Raw genomic sequence first — 27,733 nt, forward strand, 5'->3', positions numbered from 1 at the left:
CCTTGTGGATCTGCCATTGCCGTGCTCTGCTATCCATGTTTCTTATGTCATTTCAAATGAATGCACATCCCTACTAATTTTATTATATTATTACTCACGCCTTTCATATACCCTTGTCGCCCCTCTTATGGAGAAAATATTTCTGGGATAAGCAGCATAAATGTTTTGAACTTTTTGGGGGATCTTGCCAGGTATTTGTGACCTGGGTTGGCCACTGTTGGAAACAGGATGCTGGGCTTGATGGACCTTTGGTCTGTCCCAGTGTGGTAATACTTATTTATTAGACATGATATCCCACAAATCATATAGGGCCTGATATTCAAAATGCTTTAAGCGGGCAGTAGAGGCTTCTGCCCACTTAAATTGTGCTGAGCAGGTCGGGAGGGGATATCCGGTGGCACTTAACTGGGCAGTTCCACTGAATTTCCCCTCCGACTGTCACGGCACGCCATGGTTAGTGCCAGGGCTGTCCGGAGGTGGAGTCTGGGTGGAGCCAGGAGCAGTTAACCAGTTAAGTAAGACCATGTAAATAGCAGCCCTAACTTTACCCAGTTAGCTATATGGGTATGGCAGACTGGATGGACCGTACAGGTCTTTCTCTGCCGTCATCTACTATGTTACTATGGCACTGAATATCAGCCATACCCGCATAACTTCTGGCCACTGCTAAAAACCCAGATATTTAGTGCCAGTGCTTGGACAGGGGTGGGGGTCTTTTACTAAGCCACAGTACTGTTTTTAGTGTTCGCTAAATGATAGAGATGCCCATATGAATATATTCTGCCAGTTACAAAGTCCTAATGTATTTGGAACTTCCGTGTACTCCAGAACTTTCTATGCTAGTTTATTTTCACAGTAGGGGAGAGGTGTCAGCCCTGGACCAGTTCAGACTGTTTATACGTACAACTAATCCCTGCGGCTACAGTTTAACGTGCGAGAACAGGGGGAACCTGTGACAGACACATCAACCGATATTTCTCTTTACGGCAATGCACTCTTAATGCTCCAGGAGAGGGATTACCTTAATCCTTCTGCATTCCAGAGGAGGAAATAGGACACCCCAGAAAAACACTTCTACCTTCTCTCTGGCATCTTGCCTTCAAAAAAGTCCAGGCTTGAGGCGGTGCAGAAGCAATGAGCCTCTAAGTCTGCAAATGCCCTGAGATCTGACACACCTCCCAGACTCAGGATAAAGTGGTTTGACTGCTGCGTTAGTCCCCTTTAACCGTAAGAGGACAATAACAAGGGATAGTGCTTCTATTTATTACCAGACTCAGGAATAAGAAATGGGAAGAAGGAGGAAATGTGCTGAAGAGCCTTCATTAAAGGATTTACTTTCTTGGGTCAGGAAAGAGGAAGTTGTTGAACTGACCAGTTGCCCTTGGGACTATCCACACACAGGGTTGTGTAGTAACTAAGAAAATGTAACCAGTTACTGTACTTAAGTAAACGTTTTTGTCATTTTTACTTGTAAAGAAGTATAGACAACTTTTGTTACTTTTCCTTTTACCCCAGTAATTTCACCAAATTTTACTGCTCTTACTCAGTTATATCCAAGGCTTTTTTGAGGGGGTACTTGGGGGTACTGAGTACCGACACCTTTTCCATTCGCAGTGGCGTAGCCAGACCTGACATTTTGGATGGGCACTACTCGGTGTGAGTAGTGTTTCTTGGGATACTCCTTAATAATGCCTTCGAGTGCACTTGATGATGGTGAGTGCCCCATCTCTCTCCTCCCCTTCCTCTCCAAAATTCTTGAACGCGCCGTTCACAGTCGCTGCCTTGATTTTCTCTCCTCTCATGCCATCCTAGATCCACTTCAATCCGGCTTTCGCCCTCTCCACTCGACAGAAACAGCACTCTCTAAAGTCTGCAACGACCTCCTCCTCGCCAAATCCAGAGGCCACTATTCCATCCTCATCCTGCTCGATCTATCCGCTGCGTTTGACACTGTCAATCATGATTTACTTCTTACCACATTGTCCTCTTTTGGGTTCCAAGGCTCTGTCCTCTCCTGGTTCTCCTCTTATCTCTCCCACCGCACCTTCAGAGTACACTCTCATGGATCCTCCTCCACTTCCATCCCACTATCTGTTGGAGTTCCCCAGGGATCTGTCCTTGGACCGCTTCTCTTCTCAATCTACACCTCCTCCCTAGGCTCACTGATCTCATCTCATGGTTTTCAGTATCATCTTTATGCTGATGACACCCAGCTATATCTCTCCACACCAGACATCACCACGGAGACCCAGGCCAAGGTATCGGCCTGCTTATCTGACATTGCAGCCTGGATGTCCAACCGCCACCTGAAGCTAAACATGGCCAAAACCGAGCTCCTCGTCTTCCCACCCAAACCCACCTCTCCTCTTCCTCCACTCTCTATCTCAGTTGATAACACCCTCATCCTCCCTGTCCCATCTGCCCGCAACCTCGGAGTCATCTTTGACTCCTCCCTCTCCTTCTCTGCGCATATCCAACAGACTGCCAAGACCTGTGGCTTCTTCCTTTTCAACATCAGCAAAATTCGCCCTTTCTTATCTGAGCAAACCACACGAACTCTCGTCCATGCTCTCATTACCTCTCGCCTCGACTACTGCAACCTACTCCTCACCGGCCTCCCACGTAGCCATCTATCCCCCCTTCAATCCGTTCAGAACGCTGCCGCACGTCTTATATTCCGCCAGAACCGATATACTCACATCACTCCTCTCCTCAAATCACTTCACTGGCTTCCGATCAGATACCGCATACAATTCAAGCTTCTCCTCCTTACCTACAAATGCACCCGATCTGCGGCTCCTCACTACCTCTCTACCCTCATCTCCCCCTATGTCCCCGCCCGTAACCTCCGCTCACAGGACAAATCCCTCCTGTCAGTTCCCTTCTCCACCACTGCCAACTCCAGGCTCCGCTCATTCTGCCTTGCCTCACCCTTTGCCTGGAACAATCTTCCTCAACCCCTAAGCCAAGCTCCCTCCCTACCCATTTTCAAATCTCTGCTTAAAACTCACCTCTTCAATGCCGCGTTCGGCACCTAACCTCTCATGAAATATAGTATCACCTACCAGACGGACTCTACACTTGTCTTTAGATTGTACACCTGTCTTTTTAGATTGTAAGCTCCTTGAACAGGGACTGTCCTTCCATGTTAAATTGTACAGCGCTGCGTAACCCTAGTAGCGCTTTAGAAATGTTAAGTAGTAGTAGTAGTAGTAGTATTTCTAAGTAAACAGTCTGTGCAACAGGTCTCCTGCATTAACACAAACCACATACCTGGTTCATGGAACACCAACATTTTTAAATATAGTGATTTTATCCCATACCTTAAACTTGACCAAATATGACTGCTATAAAGGCAAACATGTCAATGGCACATATCCTTCAAACTTTGCTTTGTAACAAATGCAAATGCCTGATTAAGCTGTATTCATAAAACAGGTAAATTCTGAAACTGACATTCCCATTTAAAAAGCCAGAGAAGTCAGACTCATATAGATCCCCACATGAACTACATGCACACAGTATCTTTTACATCGGTCACATGCAGAACACAGACCACCCCTTACAAATTGCAGAATAAAACACAAAAAATTAGAAATCACAGAGATGGCAAATTACCCAGTTCCAGGCTTGAGATTTTGTGCAGTCCTGATTTAAACTTTATAACCCAAATCAGTGTGAGATTTGCAATGTCTGATTCTGCCCATGGAAATCAGTGCAGCAAGTCCCATAACAATGGGGTGGTCAGAAATGCAGGACTGTCCCAAAACCCTGCCCTTTCCCCTCCCCCATAGTTTGGCATCAGCGACAGCGATCAAAGCAGTGGTGCACCTAGGGTAGTTGACACCCCGGGCTGGTCATTTTTTAACACCTCCCTCCAAAATCCAGTACTAGGCATACCTAGAATACAAAACACTCAGGACCTATAGAGCAATTCTAGCATACCATAAGCAGTCATTTCTACAAGTCACATAAGGAAAAGGAAAGCATCTTAAACACTACAGTGAGCCCTAGAACATCAATTCACCTACTGTAAAACGAAACCAGGCAGAATAATACAGATCGTTGATCCTGCACAGTCAATGCCAACTGAAAGCCATGTCTTTTTCACAAACACAGATACACCCTAATCCACTATAGAATAAGTAATCATAAACTTTCTATTTAGACAAAAATTAAACTGAACCCCCAATGCCAGACTCTGCATACAATGCAACGCCACAGAAACAGAAACTGTCCCCTAGTACTGTGCAAAATATAAAGACAGCAGATGTAAATTTGAAAACACTAACAAATACCAATCACCACTTTACAAATTAAGAAATAGAAAAAAAAACAAATATAGAAAATAAAATAATACCTTTTTATTAGACTAATACATTTAGCTTTCAGAGGCCAAAAGCTCTGTCCTCAGGTCAATACAGTATAGTGCTGTTACAGTATCCTATCCTAACCTGAGAAAGGGGGTTTTGTTCTCCAAAGGTTAGTCAAAATATATTAAAATTAGTCCAATAAAAAGATTACCTTATTTACAAGTTCTATTTATAAATATTTATTAACACATCTACAATACTACTTTATCCTAAAGCAAAAAAATAAAAATATATATTTTATTTACAGTTTGTTGTCTCTGGTTTCCGCTTTCCTCATCTTCTTTTCACTGTCTTCCTTCCATCCAGCATCTGTCTTCACTCTCTGCCATCCAGTGTCCGCCCTCTCTGCCGTCCCTTCCATCCAGGGTCTGCCCTCCCTCTCGCTGCCCCTTCTTTTCGGCCCCCAGCTCCAGCCCCATTATCCCACCTGCCCCTAGTTCCAGCCCCAGCACACTTCTCCCACCTGCCCCTCCTTTTCAGCCCCCAGTTTCAGCCCCAGCCCTTTTCTCCCAACAGTCCGGAGCTTCAGCCCCCAGCCACTTCTCCCTGTTCCCTTTTCAGTCCCCAGTTTCAACCCCAGCACTTTTCTCCTACCAGTCCAGAGCTTCAGCCCCCAGCCACTTTTCTCCCTGTCCCCTTTTCAGCCTCCAGTCCGCACAGTTTCAGCCCCTGCCCTGTTTCAGCCCTCAGTCCCAGTACTAGCCCCTTTATCCCACCTACTGTCCTTTTCAGTCCCCAGTTCCCTTCATCCACATGCCTTGCATTAGGGCCCCCCCTTTTCAGCCCGAGACCTGTTCTCCCACCTGCCCCAGGCATGGCCCCATTCTCCTGCCCCCTTCTCAGACCCCAGACCCAGTCCCCTTCTCTCATCTGAGCCCCACCCCACCCAGACCCAGTCCCCTTATCCCATCTGGCCCTCCCCTTCCCGACCTAGTCCCTGTCCCCTTCTCCCATCTGAGCCCCACCCAGACCCCTTCTCCCATCTGAACCCCCCCCCCCCGACATCCCATCTGAGCCCCCCTGCACGACCCAGTCCCCACCTGCCTACCAGCTCCATGATCGACAAGCAGATGACCCTTATCTTCCACCCGGCACCAAGCCTTAAAACAAAACGGAGAAACGCCTCGCGTCTGCTGTGCGCTGCTGTAAAGCAAGCAGCAAATCGTCTCGTCGGCCCTTCCTTCACTGTGTCCCGCCCTCGCGGAAATAGGAAGTTACATCAGAGGGTGGGACAAAGTGAAGGAAGGGCCGACGTGACGAAGCAATTTGCTGCTTGCTTTACAGCAGCGCACAGCAGACGCGAGGCGTTTCTCCGTGTTTTTTTTTAAGGCTTGGTGCCAGGTGGAAGATGAGAAGGGGACTGGGTCTGGGGTCTGAGAAGGGGGCAGGAGGGAGAAAGAGGCCATGCCTGGGGCAGGTGGGCGGGCCTGGAGGGAAAGTGGCTGGGCCTGGGCCCGTGGCTACGCCCCTGTTCCATTGTCTGCTACAATTGACCCATGGTCCCCAAGTTTTAATGAAAGAGCTCAGGCTGTACACACCAATTCTGCCTTGTCATAGATTCTGTGACTGGTTGCAGGGGGCCTGGCTACTGTGGGGTGGGTCCCTCAGTGATCACCCCACCCCTGAAGGGTGGCCTGGCATTTGAGTACCGGCATCTTTTTCACTATACAAAATGCACTGGTTATATCTATTACTTACAGTAAATAGTAAAAGGGGATGGGACGACTTCCCTATGAGGGAAGACTAAAGTGGTTAGGGCTCTTCAGCGTGGAGAAAAGACGGCTGAGGGGAGATATGATAGAGGTCTATAAAATAATGAGTGGAGTGGAAAGTGTAGATGTGAATTGTTTGTTTACTCTTTGCAAAAATATTAGGACTAGGGGGCATGCAATGAAGCTAGAAAGTAGTACATTTAAAACGAATTGGAGAAAATATTTCGTCACTCAACATGTAATTAAATTCTGGTACTTGTGATCTGGATTGGCCACTGTTGGAAACAGTATGCTGGGCTTGATGGACCTTCGGTTTGTCCCACTATGGCAATACTTATGTACTTATGTTTACAGACCCCTGACGAAGGCATACGTGCCAAAACTTGGCCAAGTCGGGTCATTTACCAATAAACTTCACTTGTGAATTTGAGATTTCTCCTTCTCTGGACTATCTCTGCTCTGTTTTGTTGTCTTGAACATAGAACAAGAACTTGACTTAATAACTACTCGCCGTGATAGCTAAGCAGTCGTGTAAACCAGACTCTGTTACCTCAGCTAGGGCTTGCATAACCCAACAAGGACCTCCTGACCCGCTGCCTGCATAATTTCTACCGCTGGGTGAAAACTATGATGGTCCACTTAAATCCCATTTCAAAGGGCCCAATTGGCTTAGGTGACTGCCCCCTCCCCCCCCCCCCCCATACTGTGATTTCCTTTGACACATCCAACCAGTATAGAAACAAGCAGTTTGCTGCCCGGATAAGGAACTACTACTACTACTATTTAACATTTCTAAAGCGCTACTAGGGTTACGCAGCGCTGTACAATTTAACAGGGGGAGGAAGGGAGTGTGGGTAATGCCGCCTCGAGGAGCATGAACCAGGCCTGCTTGCTTATTTATTTTATTGCATTTGTATCCCACGTTTTCCCACCTATTTGCAGGCTCAATGTGGCTTACATGATTATGTTAACATTGTCGTACCAGGCTATCAGATACAGTAGAATTGTGCATAGTTTGAGTGAAGAAGGATAGAAGAAGGAAGGGGGTGATTAGGGTAGTTATAGAGGGTGGGCTTTCATAACTAATTGGGTTGGTTGGGTATATTAGTGAGGCTGTCTGTTATCGGTTCTCATTATAGGCTTTGTTAAAGAAGTATGTCTTCAGAGATTTGCGAAAGATAGTTGTTTCGTTGATTGCTTTCAGGTCTGTAGGTAATGCATTCCATAACTGCGTGCTCATGTTGGAGAAGGTAGTGGCATGCATCAGCTTGTATTTAAGTCCTTTGCAACTGGGGTAGTGCAGGTTGAGAAATTTGCGGGATGATCTTGTGGCATTTCTGGGAGGTAGGTCTACGAGGTTTAGCATGTAGATTGGGGCGTCTACGTGAATGATTTTGTGTACGATCGTGCAGATCTTGAACGCAATGCATTCCTTCAGTGGAAGCCAGTGAAGTTTCTCTCTTAAGGGTTTTGCACTTCTTGGGGCACTCCTTAAATCAGCCCTCATTCCCCTGCCCCTTTGCCCAACCCGGATCAATCCCAATCCCCAAAGTTCATTCCGAATGAATTTTTAGACGTAAACTCTCCAGTAAAATGAACTTCCCTTAACCCCGCTCCCCGCATGCTATTGGGCGCATAGCTCCCCATTTAGGGCAGCACTTACGCTGTCACCCTTGTTCTTTCCTTCTGTCCCATCTCCTGCAATCCTTGTCCTCCTTAGGACTTCTTCAAACTAAAGCACAGTTATCTGTCTGTGAAGAGGCAAAATTCTCATAACACGTACTGTCTCTTAAGTGAAATGCCATTTCACTCTCACCCAGGTGTCTGCTCATTAGGGCTTGGGGTTGCCACTTGCCTCCTTGTGTGGCATAGGGAACAGGTTAATCCACTCCTGGTTTTTGCCCCAGTGCATTCAGGGATTTGGAGTTTGGCATTTCCTCCTCCGATTTTCCTATGAAAATCAGACCCACAAAGCTGGGACTGCCTCAGCGTGTTCCTGACTTAGGGTGTGGAATAACGTCAGAGGGACTGCTTCAGACATTTCAGAACATACTTTAAAAGTGACGTATTCCTTTCCAATGATGTTATTTTCCTTTCTATTCACCCCTCCACTTTGAGATGTCTCGCCTTAATTCTGCTACTCTATACTCAGTGGAAAATCGAATCAACCACAGCTTCCATTATTCGGTTTCTGGTCTCTTACGCACCCCTTCTAACAAACGCCAAGGATTACAACAGCCTCTGCCAGCTTTCTTTGACCCAGCACTTTTCTCCTGCTCCCCTGGGTCTCTGGTTCAATATGAGTCAGCTTTTTTTTTTTGAGAGAGAGAGAGAGAGGTTTGGTAAAAGAATCAGGGGAATATAGAGGAAGAAAGAGAAAGCAAGAGAGACAGAGAAAATGTAAAGAGAGGGGGGATGGGACAACGTTATGAGAGAGACCATGAAATAAGGAAGAAAAGGGAGATGAAAAGAGGTGACAGGAAAGAGAGGATGGCAAAAGGGGAATATGGAGAAAAAAAGAACGGATGAGAAAAGACAATGGAAGTGAGAGAGAATGAGAATAGAATAAGAAAAGATAAAGTAAAGATGAAAAGAGGTAATGGGAAAGAGGAGAAAAGGGAGGAAAAAAAGAACTGAGGAGAACAGAGACAATGGAAGTGAAGAGGATGAGAAAAGAGTAAGAAAAGGGAGCAAAGAGAAAGGGAGAAGAAAAGAGGTAACAGAAGAGAGAGAGAGGGGAATACAGAGAAAAGAGAACAGAGAAAAAGAGAGAGGCTGAGAGAGAGTAAGGAGAAGGTGGAAAGAGAAAGGGAGAAAGAAAAGAAAGAGATGAAGGGAAGAAAAAAAGGGTTGAAGGGAAAAGAGCCAATGGTAGAGAGAGAGAGAGAGAGAGAGAGAGAGAGAGAGAGTGGTGAGAAAAGAGAAAGAAGAAGGTAGAGAAAAGGAGAAGAAAATAAGCAATGCAAGAGACAGAGGGTGAGAAAAGTGAAAGTATTGGGAGCAAAGAGAAAGGGTATTTTAAGCCACTTGGTACTGGAAAGAACTTGTGATATTCTCCTCTTCCCACTCATATATGATCTTTAGGAGAAAGATTAAGACTCTACAGTTTAATTTCAAGTAGATTCTGTTATCTTTCTAACATTATCCCAGAGGTTCAGTCTGGTTTTGCCTTGCTTTGTTACCCGCTTCGAACTGTAAGATATTAGTGGAATATAAGCTTGTTGTATGGTATGAGAAGCAAAACGGCAACAAAAGAGAGAGAGAGTAAGGTAGAAAAGGGAGAACCCTTGGGAAAAGAGGCAAAGGGCGAAAAGGACACAGAAAGAGCTGGAAGCAGGGAGAGGGTGTGCGGTGGGAGAGATGGCCAGAGGGAAAGGTTCTTATGGGCTCTGTTATTTCCCCTACTGAGTTACAATAAAGGTCAGTCAGGGGTCAGACTCAGCAGCAACTCTTATATCACCAAGGGAGCTGATTTATGGCCAGGCCACGCTGGGGACTAGGGCTCTCTGCTCACCCCACCCCCACCCCCTTGGCAGCCCACAGTCTTGATAGGGCACAGGGACTGTGTCAGGTCTTTCACTGAGAGGAAGCCCAGGACCCACCAGTCTGGGGAGGAGGTGTTACAGTCTTACATTCTGCACAAATTGTCTAGGTGGGAAAATGTGGGATACAAATGTAACAAATAAATAAATAAATCTCTCACCCAGGAAACAGAAAACTCCCCAGGGAGAGTGTTGCAGACCCTGCCTCAGCCTGAACTGTAAAACCGTGGTGCCGAGCACCTCTCATTGCACTACAGACAGGGCAAGTGCAAACCTTCAGTCTTAATCCCAGCTCCGTCTCCCAAGTGATGTCAATTTCACTCGGGGGGCAAAGAGAAGAAGGGGGGCCCTCTTGTAGTCATTCCCATATCTGTAGAGGTTGCCCCCCCAACCCAGTCTGGAGGCCCTTTCTGATATTTTCCTTGGGGGCCTTCATTTGAATTTCTGCCAGTCCCCTTGATTGAGTCAGAGGGCATGCACCATCCAACTCAGCAATCAAGATGACCCCCCCATTACCCATCCCAGAACAATGCTGTAAAAATTCATAACTGGACAACTTTCAAATGCCATTTATGTGGGGAAATACCACCACAAGAGGATCAGAATATTTAAATTTCTGAAGGAAATTGTCTATAATCAATAGTCTCTAAACACCCTCAGATAGATTATTCAAATGTCCAACCAAATCAGTAATATACAAGTGTGTATATAGCATGTTTATGTCGCTCGAAGGACTAACACCGACCGCTAAGGTATTTCTCCATCCTCAAATGTTCAATCATTGCACAATTTCTATATTTTTAAGAAAAAAAAAAAGAAGAAAAGATTGAAGAAAAATAATTCACGTGGAGGGGCATAATCGAACGGGGTGCCCAAGTTTTCCTGAGGATGTCCTCGCAAGACGTTCCCGCGAAGGGGCGGGAAACCCGTATTATCGAAACAAGATGGGCGGCCATCTTTTGTTTCGATAATACGGTCAGGGACGCCCAAATCTCAACATTTAGGTCGACCTTAGAGATGGTTGTCCCCGATTTTTGGCGATAATGGAAAACGAGGACGCCCATCTCAGAAACGACCAAATCCAAGCCATTTGGTCGTGGGAGGAGCCATCATTCATAGTGCACTTGGCCTCCTCACATGCCAGGACACCAACCGGGCACCCTATGAGACACTGCAGTGGACTTCAGAAAAAGCTCCCAGGTGCATAGCTCCCTTACCTTGTGTGCTAAGCCCCCCAACCCCCCAAAACCCACTCCCCACAACTGTACACCACTACCATAGCCCTTAGGGATGGAGGGGGGCACCTACATGTGGGTACAGTGGGCTTGTGGTGGGTTTTGGAGGGCTCACATTTACCACCACAAGTGTAACAGATAGGGGGGGATGGGCCTGGGTCCGCCTGCCTGAAGTGCACTGCAGTACCCACTAAAACTGCTCCAGGGACCTGCATACTGCTGTCATGGAGCTGGGTATGATATTTGAGGCTGGCATAGAGGCTGGAAAAAATATTTTAAAATTTTTTTTTGAGGGTGGGAGGGGGTTAGTGACTACCGATTGTCTCCGGTGGTCATCTGGTCAATTCGGGCACCTTTTTGAGGATGGGTTGCAAGAAAAAATGGACCAAGTAAAGTCGCCCAAGTGCTCGTCAGGGACGCCCTTCTTTTTTCCATTATCGGTCGAGGATGCCCATGTGTTAGGCATGCCCCAGTCCCGCCTTCGCTGCGCTTCCGACACGCCCCCGTGAACTTTGGTCATCCCCGCAATGGAAAGCAGTTGAGGACGCCCAAAATCGGCTTTCGATTATGACAATTTGGGCGACCCTGGGAGAAGGACGCCCATGTCTCGATTTGTGTCGAAAGATGGGCGCCCTTCTCTTTCGAAAATAAGCCTGAAAGTACATAAGTACATAAGTACATAAGTAGTGCCATACTGGGAAAGACCAAAGGTCCATCTAGCCCAGCATCCTGTCAGACAGTGGCCAATCCAGGTCAAGGGAGCCAAGAGCAGCATTGAAGATAAGTGTTAGAGACTATGTGGAAAAATGCAGATTCACTCAAGAAGAAATCTCTTGAAAATGGCTCACTCCTCAAGTGCTTAAAATTTTGCACAGTTCAAAGGAAAAGTGGCTCTTTACAGGCTCCGTCTTATCAGATCCATTCAACTCTTACTACAACCTCCAGCATTAAACATTCGCATTCACTCGCTTGCAATTACCCAATTAGACTATTGTAATTCATTATATAAGGGCCTCCGAATCGAAGACCTTCATCGACTTCAATTAGTACAGAATACGGCATTCTGAGTCATCAATCAGGTTGGCAAACTTGATCATATTACACCTCTATTAATTTAGCTTACACCAAAGAGAAGGCTGAATGGTGACTTGCTATCCATATTCAGACAGAATTGTGACCGACATTTCTCCATTCCCAGTGGGAATAGACTAAATAGTAATGGGGGGGGTTGGCTTCCCAACCCCCCTATAGGGTCTCTTTTACTACTACTATTACTTAACATTTCTAAAGCGCTACTAGGGTTACGCAGCGCTGTACAGTTTAACATAGGAGGACAGTCCCTGCTCAAGGAGCTTACAATCTGAAAGACAAGTGAACAGTCAGTCCGAAAGGGGCAGTCAAATTGGGGCAGTCTGGATTTACTGAACGGTAAGAGTTAGGTGCCGAACGCAGCATTGAAGAGGTGGGCTTTAAGCAAAGACTTGAAGACGGGCAGGGAGGGGGCCTGGCGTAAGGGCTCAGGAAGGTTGTTCCAAGCATAGGGTGAGGCGAGGCAGAATGAGTGGAGCCTGGAGTTGGCGGTGGTGGAGAAGGGTACTGAGAGGAGGGATTTATCCTGTGAACGGAGGTTACGGGCGGGAACGTAAGGTGAGATGAGGGTAGAAAAGGTAGTGAGGGGCGGCAGACTGAGTGCATTTGTAGGTAAGGAGAAGCTTGAATAGAATGCGGTATCTGATTGGAAGCCAGTGAAGTGACTTGAGGAGAGGGGTGATAGGATCTCTTTTAAATTGCTTCTCTTAGTATTTATAACTCTATCCTCAGGGGAACCTACCTATCTTTCCAGGCACCTAATACAATATCAGCCCTCACGTTCCCTTAGGTCCCTTAATCAAAATCTGCTCTCCATACCTACTTATGAAGAGCACATGAACACACCAGATCATCCATTTTCTCTATACAAGGCCCTCAATTATGGAACTTGTTGCCCTTCACATTGGAGGTCACAAACTTCCCTTACCCAATTCAAAATTGATCTCAAAACTCTTCTTTTCGATGATGCATACTGTTAATGCTACCCATATACCGGAATGCTGCCTGGGGCTTCTGGGGAAGGAATTAGAGCCCACCTTTTGTTCCCCCCACCTCCCTCTTTTCTGTCTTAAATGGAGTTCTGCCCTTCTCCCACACTACTTGTGTAATTTTTCTCCACCTATTTTGTACATTGTGAGCTGCCTAGATAGCGTGTCCGCATGAAAAAGGAGGACAGATTGAGCCAGTCTGGGTTTTACGGCCATTGCTTTCAATGGAAGCAGAACCCAGACTGGATCAATGTGTCCTCCTTTTTCTAGAGCCATATGGTAACCCTACGCATGACAGGATAGTAAATAACAATAAACTTGAGACCTGTGCGTTTTTTCTAGCAAAAAAGGTGCCGGTACTCAAATGCTAGGCCACCCTTCAGGGGTGGAGTGATCACTGAGGGACACATCGCACAATAGCCAGGCCCCCTGCAACCAGTCACAGGATTGACAAGGCAGAATTGGTGTGTAGAGCCTGAGCTCTTTCATTAAAACTCAGAGACCATGGGTCAATTTTAGCAGACAATGGAAAAGGTGCCGGTACTCAGTACCCCCTCAAAAGAAGCCCTACCTGGTGCAAAGCTCATGGATTAAAGGACCGAGGACTGTGCACCCAAACGTACAAATCAGAACTGGATTGGCCTGCCCTGGAAATGAAATGAATCCAGTGGATGGTTCTCCCCCTCCGGCCCAGCTCTTTCAGGGTTTAGATAGAAGGGAGGAGCTTATGTGTGATGGACACTCAAATTGCAGTGGAGGAACTTGCAAATTGAAGTGCGAACTGTGGCCTGTCATTGAGGTCCTGTTGTTGGGGGGAGAGGAGAGGGAGGTGGTAGAACACTGGTCATGACCCAGTTGATTTCAATAGCAAAAACTTAACTTTTCACCTTCAAAGGAAAAATGCCTGCATTCTCTCTGTTTTTCTTTGCCATAATATTTAATTGTAAAGTTTCTTAACAATTGAAGAAGAAAAACAATGGTTGACATTCATGGCCTACTCTTTCCCACCTTCTGAGCAGAAACTCTCATGTTGAAAAGGGTTGAAGCCTTGTTTGTATAGTGTTCAGGAAAGGAGTGGCCATCATCAAGTTGAATATCATTGGTGATAGTGGCAAGCCCTGGGGAGCCCCACGTTCCTCTTTCCATGGAGGAGAGAGAGAATTTGTTTTCATGATAGCATCTTGTAGTGAAGAAGCCTAGTAGCCAGTCAAGCACCTTCTCGCCAATGCCTATTTTATCAAGTATTCTTTTGAGGATTAAATGGTCGACCATGTTTAATTGTAGTAGAAGAATGTTTTTTTTACCATTTGAAATTTCCTTTTTGAAGTTGGCAGTAATATAATTAGCACTGTCTCAGTGCTGTGATCAGGTCTGAAGCCTGATTGGGATTCATGTAGTGTGGAGGAGTGTGGTAGCCATGTTAGTCCACTCTTAAGGTTATCAATAGAAATCAAACAAAATAAAACATGGAAAAGAAAATAAGATGATACCTTTTTTATTGGACATAACTTAATACATTTCTTGATTAGCTTTCGAAGGTTGCCAGTAGGGCTCCCACGCCTGTTGGTCAGCATTTTACAGGACCAGGACACTGTACCAGTGACTTCACAGTGAGAATCCTGAAAGGTAACTTTAAAACCATACAAGAAGGTAAGATCTTTGAAGTCAGAATGATTGAATATTTTAACATCCAACAGAAAGGACTTAACAAGGACCTGGGGTTCCTAGCCCATTATAAACCATAAAGCTGTATTTCTCTGTTGATCACCCCACCCCTCAATTATCCACACCCATCCTGTTAGAATATCAATGATATGCTTTGATGTCCCCATGCATACCTCCGACCCACCCACATCCTCCCACCCTGTCAGACTGTCATAGTAATGCTTGAATGTTTTCACTTATATACACTGTCAGCTAGCACATTTGCTTATTTCCGATCTGACAAAGAAGGGCAACCTTCGAAAGCTAATCAAGAAATGTATTAAGTTATGTCCAATAAAAAAGGTATCATCTTATTTTCTTTTCCATGTTTTATGTAGTGTGGAGAATTTGTTCGAATATCTTGTTCTAGGTATCAATTCATCTTGAATTTTCCCCACGGCAAAAAATATAAAAGAATGTTTTCCACTATTTTTCCCCAACCAAGTGGCGAAGCTTTGGAACGTATTTATATCTGAATCGAATTATATTAGGTTTCATCAAAAACAAATTCTTTATCGTGAATCCTCAATGAACCCTAAGCATTCTAATTGTTTTAGAAAAGCACTAGTATTGTATCGTATAAGAGTCAAATGAGCAAATCAATATTTCACTTTTTATTCGTATCCGATGTCAACTGTAAACTCTGAAAAAAGGAAGTCATTCTATTGTAAATTGCTTTGCTGTTTAATCGTGAAAGGCTAAGCAATTATGATAACAGTAGGCTGCTAGATGTGTTTTGGAAAGGTTGGAATCCCCTGGGTCAGGACCGGATTTCCTTATAAACTAGACAAGTTACAACCTAGGGCATCATATTACAAGGGACCTCACGCTTCACTAACATGGCAAATTATTAAGCCAAAAATGTGCCTCCTTCTTAATGGAGGGGGCAACCGAAAATTCTTGCAGTGTGTATGTAAGAGGCCTATCACCGTAGAAAGTAAATGGTCCTGGATAAGACAAAGAGGAATTAATTGTTCATTTTTGCAAAAGGGAGAGAGAGAGTACAGTGTGGCTGAAAGTAACTTCCTCTCAGAGAAGGCCGGGGATGGGGGCTTGGGCCTTTGTTTCTAGGCCTCTTTGTTGCAATTAAAAGGGAAGATTTACAGATCAGGTTGTAAAGCCTCAAGGGTTAGTGGGTTGTTGGGTTTTATTCTTTTTACAGGTTATTGGAAATTGGAAGCAGCTGTGCCTAGGGGGAACTGGGCTGGGAGCAGATGGTAGAAGGGTCTTTTCTAATAAGGGAGATTTTGATACTGAGCTCTGACTTTTATTGCAGGTTTTTTTTTTTTTTGTTACATTTGTACCCCGCGCTTTCCCACTCATGGCAGGCTCAATGCGGTAGGCAATGGCGGGTTAAGTGACTTGCCCAGAGTCACAAGGAGCTGCCTGTGCCGGGAATCGAACTCAGTTCCTCAGTTCCCCAGGACCAAAGTCCACCACCCTAACCACTAGGCCACTTCTCCACTCAGAGGTAGCCCAGCCTTCCCCTGGATAACCCTGTGGAGAGTGTTTTTAGGTAACTGAGCAAAGGTTGGACTTAGTAACATAGTAGATGATGGCAGAAAAAGACCTGCACGGTCCATCCAGTCTGCCCAACAAGATAACTCATATTTGCTGCTTTTTGTGTATACCCTACTTTGATTTGTACCTGTGCTCTTCAGGGCACAGACCGTGTAAGTCTGCCCAGCACTATCCCCGCCTCCCAACCACCGGCTCTGGCACAGACCGTACAAGTCTGCCCAGCACTATCCCCGCCTCCCAACCACCAGCCCCGCCTCCCAACAACCGGCTCTGGCACAGACCGTATAAGTCTGCCCAGCACTATCCCCGCCTCCCAACCACCAGCCCCGCCTCCCGATCTTGACTAAGCTCCTGAGGATCCATTCCTTCGGCACAGGATTCCTTTATGCTTATCCCACGCATGTTTGAATTCCGTTACCGTTTTCATTTCCACCACCTCCCGCGGGAGGGCATTCCAAGCATCCACTACTCTCTCCGTGAAAAAAATACTTCCTGACATTTTTCTTGAGTCTGCCCCCCTTCAATCTCGTATCGTGCCCTCCAGTTCTAAGGAAAAGGTTCATTTGCGGATTAATACCTTTCAAATATTTGAACGTCTGTATCATATCACCCCTGTTTCTCCTTTCCTCCAGAGTATACATGTTTAGTTCAGCAAGTCTCTCCTCATACGTCTTGTAACGCAAATCCCATACCATTCTCGTAGCTTTTCTTTGCAAGAATGGTATGGAATTTGCGTTAAAGGACTTGTTGGACCTTTGGTCATATTTTACCACAGCAATCGATGAAACAAATAAAGAACCGGGGAGGGGGTGCCTGAAAAGGTCTACCACTGGACCAAAGAAGGCCCTTGCTTTGTACCAGGCTAAGCTCCTCTGTTCTTGCTTAGTATCAGCTCTTTCCTCTTACCACTAGAGGGAGATGACTGTAGTAAACGGGACAGACCTGTTGTTGGATAATACGGAAAATACTGTATAAACCCCTCTAACAATGCATAAGAGTTCCCAATTTTCAAAAATTGTTCTAAAACAAAGACTTTAAATAGAAATAAATGTGATGATGTCACGGGGAGGGGGGGTCTGTCAGATATGCCAGATGGTTGGGTTACTGAAGGTTGGATAATCAAAACTGTACATATGGCATTTGCCATTGACCGTCACACAACCCCAGTGGGGTTCAGTCCTGTTGGTAAATAGCCAGTCATCAAAGAGGCACAACTACACCCTTCCTATATCAGACAGCCTGAAAATCCTCGGCATTACAATAGACCGCAACTTAACACTAGAGAGCCAAGCGGCATCCACAACAAAGAAAATGCTCTACTCAATGTGGAAACTCAAACGCCTGAAACAATTCTTCCCCGAGGGAAACATTCCGCAACCTCATATAATCAATGGTGCCAAGCCACGTAGACTACTGCAATGGAATTTATGCAGGATGCAAAGAACAAACCTTAAAGAAACTCCAGACCGCTCAAAACACGGCAGCTAGGCTTATATTCGGAAAAACGCGATTTGAAAGCGCAAAACCCCTCCGTGATAAACTGCACTGGCTCCCCAATCAAAGAACGCATTGCCTTCAAAATCTGTACCCTGGTCCACAAGATTATCTACGGTGAAGCCCCGGGATACATGACACACTTGATCGACTTACCAACTAGAAACACATCAGAATCAACACGATCATATCTAAATCTGCACTACCCAAGCAGCAAAGGACTTAAATACAAATCAACTTACGCATCCAGCTTTTCCTACATAAGCACGCAACTATGGAACGCATTGCCTTGAAATCGACGTACGATCACCTAAGCTTCCGGAAATCACTAACCTGTTCAAAAAGGCATACCCTACCAGTCCAACACAAATGCCTGATCTCTCCAACCCAACAAAACTAAAGTACGTAATGGGCATAACACAACTCTTCCGTTGTACGATTCCGTAATGTGGCTGTGCCACATGAACTTTATCTTACCACAATATCACTTTGCATTTGTTTACATCGGAGTCTGCAAACGCCTCTCCGGTACTATGTAAGCCACATTGAGCCTACAAATAGGTGGGAAAATGTGGGATACAAATGTAACAAAATAAATAAATAAAGTATTTTGCATCCTTATGCTTGCACCTTGATTATTAAGAGTCTATACATGCCCGTTAGTGGTTTCTTGTGTTGGGAAGGTCACTGCAGAGTCAGCATTGGGAAGGTATTTCGCCAAAGTGTCTGATAGGAAACAGAAGTCTAGTTTTTGTTGTAGGTAATTGTGCAGCTGAATGTTGCCCTGGAAAGACTACATTCTGTATTCTATGTTCTCTGTGCTTTTGCTGATCTTCCCCAGCACTCTCAGGACCCCCCCCCCCCCCCAATCCCTACAGTCTTCACTTTGCTGGGGTCTCCAGCATGTACAGTTCTTGCAGTAGGAAGCAGGATCTAAAATACATAATTAAAACAAAAAATCCCCAGCATCCAGAGAGAGCCCAGCCCTTCCTCTGATAAGCTTCCAGTTTAATCCCTGCACACAGCCGCCTCTGGATTGATGGGCAGCTTATTCCTGGTGGCCAGACAGCATGGGAGCCCTGAAAGGCAACGAAAACAGCGTAGCTCTCTGTATTGTCTCATTATTACTACTATTTTCCAACCCAGCGATGACACGATGACATGAACTTTTGGTGCCAGCAAACTCCCACCCAGCTTAGTCATTAAGAAATACCAGCATTTTTAATCAGATCTTTGATGAGTTTAATTAAGGGATTAAACAGACAAGGTTAGAACTCTGCTCCACTCTGAAAAAGAAAGTCTCTCTGGGAAACAGAGAGAAGGGGAGGGAGAGAGAGTGAAATAAAGAGACACAAGAGAGAGAGAGAGAGAGAAAGAAGGGAAAGAGACTGAGATGGATAAGGAGAAAAGAGAGAGATTATGTTCTTTTCTCCCACCATGAAGCTGGTTTGACAGCGGGTACCTTTGACAGAATATTCTGTGATTGTATTAAAAAGAGGGTTCATGCTGTACCACATTGTGTATTCTGGGTAAAGGGCTGGCGGATAACTGAGATATAATCATTGATTGCCACTGGCATAACCCCGAAGGAAATGCCTTGCACGTGGTGGGCCAGAAACCCCCAGTGACAGGACAGGTAGAAGAAGCAGCTGGAAGGATATTAGTGCCCTAGAACAGGGGTTCTCAAACCAGCAGCAGAGCACATTTAACCAGTCAGGCTTTCAGGCAGGGGCGTAGCAAGACCTCGCGGTAGGAGGGGGCCAGAGCCTGAGGCGGTGGGGCACATTTTAGTCTACCGCCCCCCGGCCCCCTGCCACCCTACCGCACCCCACAGCAGCAAATACCTTGCCTGGCAGGGGTCCGCAACCCCCGCTACCTGAAGCCTTCTCCAGCGCCGGTCTCTGGCACCTCCGTGTTCCTTGCCCTGCGCTCTCTTCCTCCTCATGTCATGCACACTCCTTTAAGTGAAACTGAGCATGCTGAGGAGATCGGTGCTGGACAAGGCTGCAGCTGGTGAGGGTTGGGGACCCCCACTAGCAAAACCAGGGGCCCAGATGAAATCTGGGGGGCCCTACCTAGCTATGCCACTTCTTCAGTGGCGTTCTTAGGCTGCCTGACACCCGGGGTGGATCGCCGATGCGCCCCCCCCGGAGAAATTACCCCCTCCTCCCCCGGGTGCATTTTTACCTGCTGGGGGGCGGTGCCGCGCGCCTGTCGGCTCCGAGTCCGCTCGTTCCCTGCTGCTCCCTCTGCCCCGGAACAGGAAGTAACCTGTTCCGCGCAGAGGGAGCAGCAGGGAGGGAATGAGCGGACTCGGCCAACAGGTGCGCGGCACCCCCCCCCCCCCAGCGGTGTGCACCCGGGGCGGACCGCCTCCCCCTTGGTACGCCACTGCACTTCTTTCAGGATACTCACAGTGAATATTTATGAGATTGATTTGCATGCAATGGCAGTAAAGCATGCAAAAGTATCTCATGTATACATTCCTTGTGGATATCCTGAAAATCTGACTGGCTGGGTGTGTCCCAAGGACTGGGTTGACAACCACAGTCCTGGAAGGATAAGTGTTGATTTTCCATCTGTTTTCCTCCACTCCAGAATTTCACACTGTTATCCAGCGGCAGCATGGGGGGGAATAGGGGAAAGGAGAGAGCATAGCACTGTCTTATGCAGTATTAAGACTGCATGTCAGCTGGGGAAGGGAAGCTTGGAGAGACTACCTCGTGGGTGGGGGGGGGGGGGGAGGGCAGAGTTCCCATAATAAAATATTGTTCTTTAGATAGGTCATAATGCTTCCACTATTCAGCAGTTTGGACTATTAAAATCTTGCCAAGAAAAATACAAAAACATAAAATAACACAGGAGTGAAATTAAGGCCTAATCAAGTGCAGCCAGGACTGACCCTAGCGCCTTGGAAGAGAAATGTAATGTTTCCCACGTTAAAGCAGGATTCACTCTTACATTGGGGGACAGTCACATTCTGTGTGATGTGATGAAACCCTGCTGGCCCTGATGGATAGGTCAGTGATGCACAGCACTGAGAATAAGTTTCTGAACCCCCTAGGATGCTCTGTATTTTAGCACAATTAGGTGTCAGGTAGTGGGGAGCCACAGGTGCCGTGGCACCTCCAAAATGTTTCTTCCTTGCCTCTCTCGCTGCAAGGTATTTACTCTTCCTTACCTCACTCTTCCGGTGTGGCAATTCTATCTTCTGTCTAAGAGGCATCATTTGGTCAGCCAGTCAGGAAAGAGGGGGGCCTTGAACATCTGTGCATGCTCAAGGCTGACCGGCTTCCATCCCCTCCAAAACAGGAAGTTCAGAGGGGGTGGGAGCCAGCAGGCTTTGAGCATGTGCAGATGCTCAAGGCCCCGCACTGGCTGGCTGCGCATTACAGGATGGTAGAAAATGAGTTATGCTGAAGATGGGAATGCTGGACACCATAGGCAGGAGGGGAAAGGAAGAAGGGAAAGAGATATGCTTAAAGGGAGGGGGATGCTGGGCACCATGGGCAGAGGGAAAGAAAGAAGGGAAGGAGAGAGATGCTGAAGAGGGGGAATGCTGGACACCATAAGACAGAGGGAGGGGACAGAAGAAAGGAAGGAGATGCTGAATGCTTGAATGCCATGGGGGTGGGGAGGGAAGAGAGAAATGCTGGAGATCATGTGGGGCTTGCGAGTGAGGGAAAAAAATAAATTTTGGAAACCAGGGGAAGGGAGGGAAGACAGAGATGCTGGAGAGTGTGATGGTGGTGAAGGTGGTGGGGGTTGAATGGAAAGAAGGGCAGAGTTACAAGAGATAATAGGGGAGAATTGAAAGGAGATGCTGGACACTAGGGGGAGAGGGAGGAAGAGTGGGAAAGATAGATGCTGGATGCCATGGGGGGATGACTATGGCATGGTAGAGAAGGGGTGGGGGTGGGGTTGGAGCTGGGAGTGGGGTTTGGGCACCCCCAAACAAAAAGGAGTTCCTCTGCCCCTGATTTATACTCAAAAAAATGATTAGATCTTAATCTAAATGCTGAGTGAAAAATAACCCCATAAAGAACTCAAAGAGGTATATATTCAACCCAAAACTTCAACAGTAAGTATCCTTGTATAAAAAATTATGTGAACCCTTCATTTGGAAACTGGTGGGCACCTCCATGAACAGCAATAACTTCAACTGAACATTTCCTGGAATTGTGGATCAGTCCACATCGCCCTGGAGGAATTTCGGCTGGGCTGATTCTTCCATACAGAATGGTTTCAGCTTCGTGACAATCGAGGGCTCCTTGCAAGCAGTATTTGCTTCAGGTTTTACTACGAATCCCAAAGACTACTACTACTACTTATAATTTCTATAGCGCTACTAGACGTACGCAGCGCTGTACACTTGAACATGAAGAGACAGTCCCTGCTCGACAGAGCTTACAATCTAATTAGGCCAGACAAACAGGACAAACAAGAGATAAGGAAATATTAAAGTGAGGATGATAAAATAAGGGTTCTGAACAAGTGAATAAGGGTTAGGAGTTAAAAGCAGCATCAAAAAGGTGGGCTTTTAGCTTGGATTTGAAGACGGCCAGAGATGGAGCTTGACATACTGGCTCAGGAAGTCTATTCCAGGCATATGGTGCAGCAAGATAAAAGGAATGGAGTCTGGAGTTAGCGGTGGAGGAGAAGGGTGTAGATAAGAGAGATTTACCCAGTGAGCAGAGTTCCCGGGGAGGAATGTAGGGAGAGATGAGAGTGGAGAGGTACTGAGGAGCTGCAGAGTGAATGCACTTATAGGTCAATAAGAGGAGTTTGAACTGTATACGGAAACGGATAGGAAGCCAGTGAAGTGACTTGAGGAGAGGGCTAATATGAGCATAGCGACACTGGCAGAATATAAGGTTTTGCCACAACATTCTGGTAGGGTTCAGGTTGGAACGTCTGCTCAGCTATTTCTGTAGTAGATTTACTTGATTGATTAGGGTGGTTGTCTTCAAGACTGTACCAAGCTAAAACTGTGCCCCTACAGGACTTGCCTACTGGTGCCCCTGCCCCGCCTACTTTACCACTGTGAATGAGAGAGAAGATGGTGGCCTAGGAGCAATCTTTGCATGTAATACTAAATCAAACAGCAATCAAAAGATCGGTGTTGAAACCCTGGTAAAGCCATACTAAACACAATACTAAACACCAATGGCGTAGCTACGGTTGGCCCTGGACCCCCCTCCCCCCACCGCCGTCGCTGTGAGCTACCTTTGCTGGCGGGGGACCACAACCCCCGCCAGCCGAGGTCCTCTTCTTCCGGCACAAGGCTTCGTTCTGTTTCTGTGAGTCTGACGTCCTTGCGCCGGAAGAAGAGGACCTCGGCTGGCGGGGGTTGGGGTTCCCCGCCAGCAAAGGTAGGCGGCAGCGGGGGAGGGTTGGTGGTCGAGAGGGTCACTCCGCTCCATGGATAAATCCTTCTTATCTGTTCCCTTCTCCACTACTGCCAACTCCAGACTTCGTGCCTTCTGTCTCGCTGCACCCTACGCCTGGAATAAACTTCCTGAGCCCCTACATCTTGCCCCATCCTTGGCCACCTTTAAATCTAGACTGAAAGCCCACCTCTTTAACTTTGCTTTTGACTCGTAACCACTTGTAACCACTCGCCTCCACCTGCCCTCCTCTCTTCCTTCCTGTTCACATTAATTGATTTGCTTACTTTATTTCTTGTCTATTAGATTGTAAGCTCTTTGAGCAGGGACTGTCTTTCTTCTATGTTTGTGCAGCGCTGCGTACGCCTTGTAGTGCTATAGAAATGCTAAATAGTAGTAGTAGTGTCAGGGCAGGTGCCACCACTTCGTCCTGGGGGATGTCTGTGTATCCACAGAGAAATCTTAGGATACAGCCTAAGTGACCAGTTGGCGTTAAGAGATTGGAAAATCAACAGTTCCATTTTTTTTTACAACCAAACTAGACACAGAAATAAAACTGAAAAAAAAAAACCTACGACCCCTGTTTACTAAGGCGCGCGAAACACTAGAGCCACCCATTTATTCCTATGGGTGTCTCTAGCATTTAGCACGCGCTAAAAACCTTAGCGTGCCTATAGCGCGGCTTAGTAAACAGGCTCCTAAAATTCATCTTGGCTTCAAGAGAGAAGGGAAAAAGACAAAAGAATTTAGCAGGCTGTGGAAGTTTGGAAACAACCCGTAATAAAACTATATTTCTTCCAGATGTGTACATTCCCTATCTTTTACGATCAGTTTTAGTCCTTTCCTAATGGCAAATCTAATCTGTTTCCTCTGGCAGTGCCGGCTTTATCTTGTTTAATTGCCTTTTTTTAAAGCTGGTTAATCCCCACATCACCCTCTTTCTCATTTGTCCCTGAAGGTCTCCTGAAGCAATTCCAGCCAGTTTGCTTCAGGGCTTCTAACAATGCTAAGAGGGCCTTGACCCTACTGTACTGCCAGAGGCCAGAGGTGCTGGATGTTTAAAGACTTTGATGAGGGGAACAATTTGGAAAGGATGTGGAGGGTAGAGAAATGATGAAAGGCCTCGATAATTTGACTTGTGTGGACAGAGTGAGGGAGCTGGTTTATTTAGCTTTGAACAGAGAAGAGGGAAGGGGTGACTTGGGAGCAGTCTTCAAATATACAAAGCCAGGTTATGATGAGGACTGCCTGGGGTTGATGTGCTGGGAGCAGGGCACAAGATGACCTGATTAAATTACAGCAGCTGAGGCGAGGAGGTTCAGGTTAGTGATATTAGCAAGAGCTTTCCAACAGTGAGGGTACAGCTAAGCACTGGAACAAGTGGTCCGGGAGTGGGGGGGGGCTCTCCGTTCACAGAGGGGCCATTGTATAAATCAGATTGCTATTAGAGAGTTGCATGGGGACAGAAATCTTACCCGTCCCCACCCATCCCCACTGGAATCTTGCCCCTCTCCACCCATCCCAGCAAGAATTTAACCCGTCCCCACCTGTCCCCCGCAACAATTTAATCTGTCCCCACCCGGTCCCGCAAGAATTTAATGGTACATTACAAAAAAAAATTCTGGTTGGCTCCCTCAGTCTCTCTCTGGGTTCGAGCCGCTGAGGAAGGCAAGGAAGGAACGGAAGTTGGAACTTGGAATACTGTGCTGTGCACATGTAAGACTTGTCTCTGATTCAGTGGCACTGTGTGCTAAGAGGTTGCCACATGCATATGCCAGTAGGGTCAGGTGACATCTGATGCTCGTGCCTGTGTCAGAGCTGAGGTCTGCGCATCAGCCCAGGAGCACAGAGGATTAATTGTAAGTGACAGCAGATAAAAACCTGAACTGTCCACCCAGTCTGCCCAACAGTCACACTCACACACTGAACGTGATATTATAGACTTGATTGTGGTCTTTCTTTGGCATTCCTGGGACATAGATCATAGAAGTCTATCTGGCCCTATCCTTATGTTCAGGGCCGCCGAGAGGGGGGGACAAAAGTCCCGGGGCCCGGGCCTCCACGGGGGCCCGGCGCCGCCGCCGCCTGGCCCGCCCTCTGTCGCCGCCTGGCCCACCCTCCATCACTCCCAGAACTAACCTTAAGCCTCCTTTCACTTCGCAGCAAGCAGCAGCAGGTCAGGCCACTCCTTCCTTCCATGTCCCGCCCTCGCCAGACGTAACGCCTGCGAGGGCGGGGCACGGAAGGAAGGAGGAGAGGTCTGCCCTGCCGCTGCTTGCTGCGAAGTGAAAGGAGGCTTAAGGTTAGTTCCGAGGGCCCTGCCCAATAGCGGGTGAAGGGGGGCCCGGCGATCTCATGTGGGCGGCGACCTCGGGTGGGGGGGGGGCCCGGGGGGCGGCCTTGTCCCGGGCCCGGCTCCGGCTCTCGGCGGCCCTGCTTATGTTCCAACTGCTGGAGTTGCCCTCGAAGCCCACGCCAGCTTATTCATCTTCTCATTTGTGGGACACAGACCGTAAAAGTCTGTCCAGCACTGTCCTCATGTTTCAGCCACTGAAGTGGCTGTCTAAACCCTTTCCAGCCCATCCTAAACCAGATTGCCGTATATTTATTTATATGAGACACAGACCATACAAGTCTGTCTGGTATCGGCCCTAGTTCATCACATCCGGAGTCACCATCTAAACGTCACTCGACACATCCATACACATGCAGGTTTTTCATAACTTCCATTTTCTAATTAGAGATCCTCTGTGTTCATCCCACGCCTTTTTGAATTCCGCCACCATTTGTGTTTCTACCACCTCCTTAATGGAGACGTTCCGCATCTGTGCTGTTAAAGCACGGAGGAGGAGACAGCGCTGAAAGAACTTGGTACTCGGTAGGTGAGAGGCTAACGCAAGTGCAGCATACACTTCCACAGGAACCCCGCAGGTACTGTTTCCGTCCCCACGGGATCCCCGCAAAACTGCTTCTGTCCCTGTGGGAATCCTTCGAACCTCGTTGCCATGCAGGACAATAGTTGCTATTTCTCCTGGACAACCTGAACAAAAAAAAAAAACATAACATAGTAGATGACGGCAGAAAAAGACCTGCATGGTCCATCCAGTCTGCCCAACAAGATGAATTCATATGTGCTACTTTTTGTGTATACCTGACCTTGATTTGCATCTGTCATTTTCAGGGCACAGACTGTATAAGTCTGCCCAGCCATATCCTCGCCTCCCAACCACCAGCCCCGCCTCCCACCACCCGCTCTGCCACCTAATGAATCGGATGCTAGTGTTCCCTCACTGCATGCAGGGGCTTTAATCTTGCTGTCTCTAAGAAATGTGGGAACCACATTTCCCAGTATACACCATGGCAAAGCCAGGACTGGATTAGCCTTTTTGGATTGACCTGGCAACCCTAACTGCAGTTTATAAGAGAGACAGAGATCTGCGTTTAGTCATAACTAAAGCACTTTAGGGATCGTTGCACAAACAACATTATTTGTCTCTTGGCATTGTTTAGTAAGGAGGGGTAAAAGCGGACTGGTCGATTATTTATTCATTGTATTTGTTACATTTGTATCCCACATTTTCCCACCTATTTGTAGGCTCAATGTGGCTTACGTAGTACCGGAGAGGCCTTTGCAGGCTCCGGTGTGAACAAATACAGGGTGATGTTGTGGTAAGATCAAGTTCATGTGGCACAGCCGCATTAGGGAATCGGAGAACGGAAGAGTTGTGTTATGTCCATTACGTGCTTTAGTTTTGGTTGTGTTGCCGAGATCAGGCATTTAAGTTGGATCGGTAGGGTATGCCTTTTTAAACAGGTTGGTTTTTAGTGATTTCCGGACGTTTAGGTGGTCGAACGTCGTTTTCAAGGCTTTTGGTAATGCATTCCACAGTTGTGTGCTTATGTAGGAAAAACTAGATGCCTAAGTTGTTTTGTATTTAAGTCCTTTGCAGCTTGGGTAGTGCAGATTTAGATAAGATCGTGTCGATTCGGATGTATTTCTAATTGGTAAGTCGATCAAGTCTGTTAAGTAACTCGGGGCTTCTCCGTAGATGATTTTGTGAACCAGGGTGCAGATTTTGAAGGCGATGCGTTCTTTGATTGGGAGCCAGTGTAGTTTTTCGCGGAGGGGTTTTGCGCTTTCAAATCGCGTTTTACCAAATATAAGCCTAGCTGTCGTGTTTTGAGCGGTCTGAAGTTTCTTTAAGGTTTTTTCTTTACATCCCACATAAATTCCATTGCAGTAATCTAAGTGGCTTAGTACCACTGATTGTATCAGTTTGTGAAATGTTTCCCTCGGGAAGAATTGCTTCACGCATCTGAGTTTCCGCATTGAGTGGAACATTTTCTTTGTTGTGGATGCCACTTGGCTGACTAAGCATCCTAAGGTAATTGAGAGGCCATGGTGGCCACTATTACTAGGGGCAGCGATCATGTAGGGCTGACCCCTGAGCCCGAGTGACTGACATAACTGCTTTCACTCAGTGGCTTCTGTGGATTTAGAGTTCAAAATTCCCTCCAGAAAAATGGGATTACAAGTTTGTAGGTGTCTTGGGGCAATACCAAGACAAGGTCGGGAACGTGGGACTGTTTGCCAAAGCAAGTAAGACTCCTGAGGCTGTGGCTAATAGGGAGTGACCAGTGCTCACGGCTAAAAGCAGACTCAGCACCATTACAAAGGGTGTATCCA

At 46.8% G+C, this 27,733-nt stretch overlaps 1 long non-coding RNA gene across 1 annotated transcript; it reads right to left on the reverse strand.

Annotated features, from left to right (window-relative positions):
* Positions 1 to 3,497: 3,497 nt before the first annotated feature.
* LOC115458407 lies at positions 3,498 to 26,036 on the reverse strand. The gene is made up of 4 exons (XR_003940053.1): positions 25,965 to 26,036; positions 25,722 to 25,724; positions 20,948 to 20,960; positions 3,498 to 3,508 (listed from the first exon to the last, which is right to left on the reverse strand). It is a non-coding gene; the product is annotated as an uncharacterized LOC115458407 (long non-coding RNA).
* Between the last annotated feature and the right edge of the window lie 1,697 nt (positions 26,037 to 27,733).

This window comes from Microcaecilia unicolor, chromosome 14 (assembly GCF_901765095.1).
Source record: "Microcaecilia unicolor chromosome 14, aMicUni1.1, whole genome shotgun sequence".
Classification (NCBI taxonomy): Eukaryota; Metazoa; Chordata; class Amphibia; order Gymnophiona; family Siphonopidae; genus Microcaecilia; species Microcaecilia unicolor.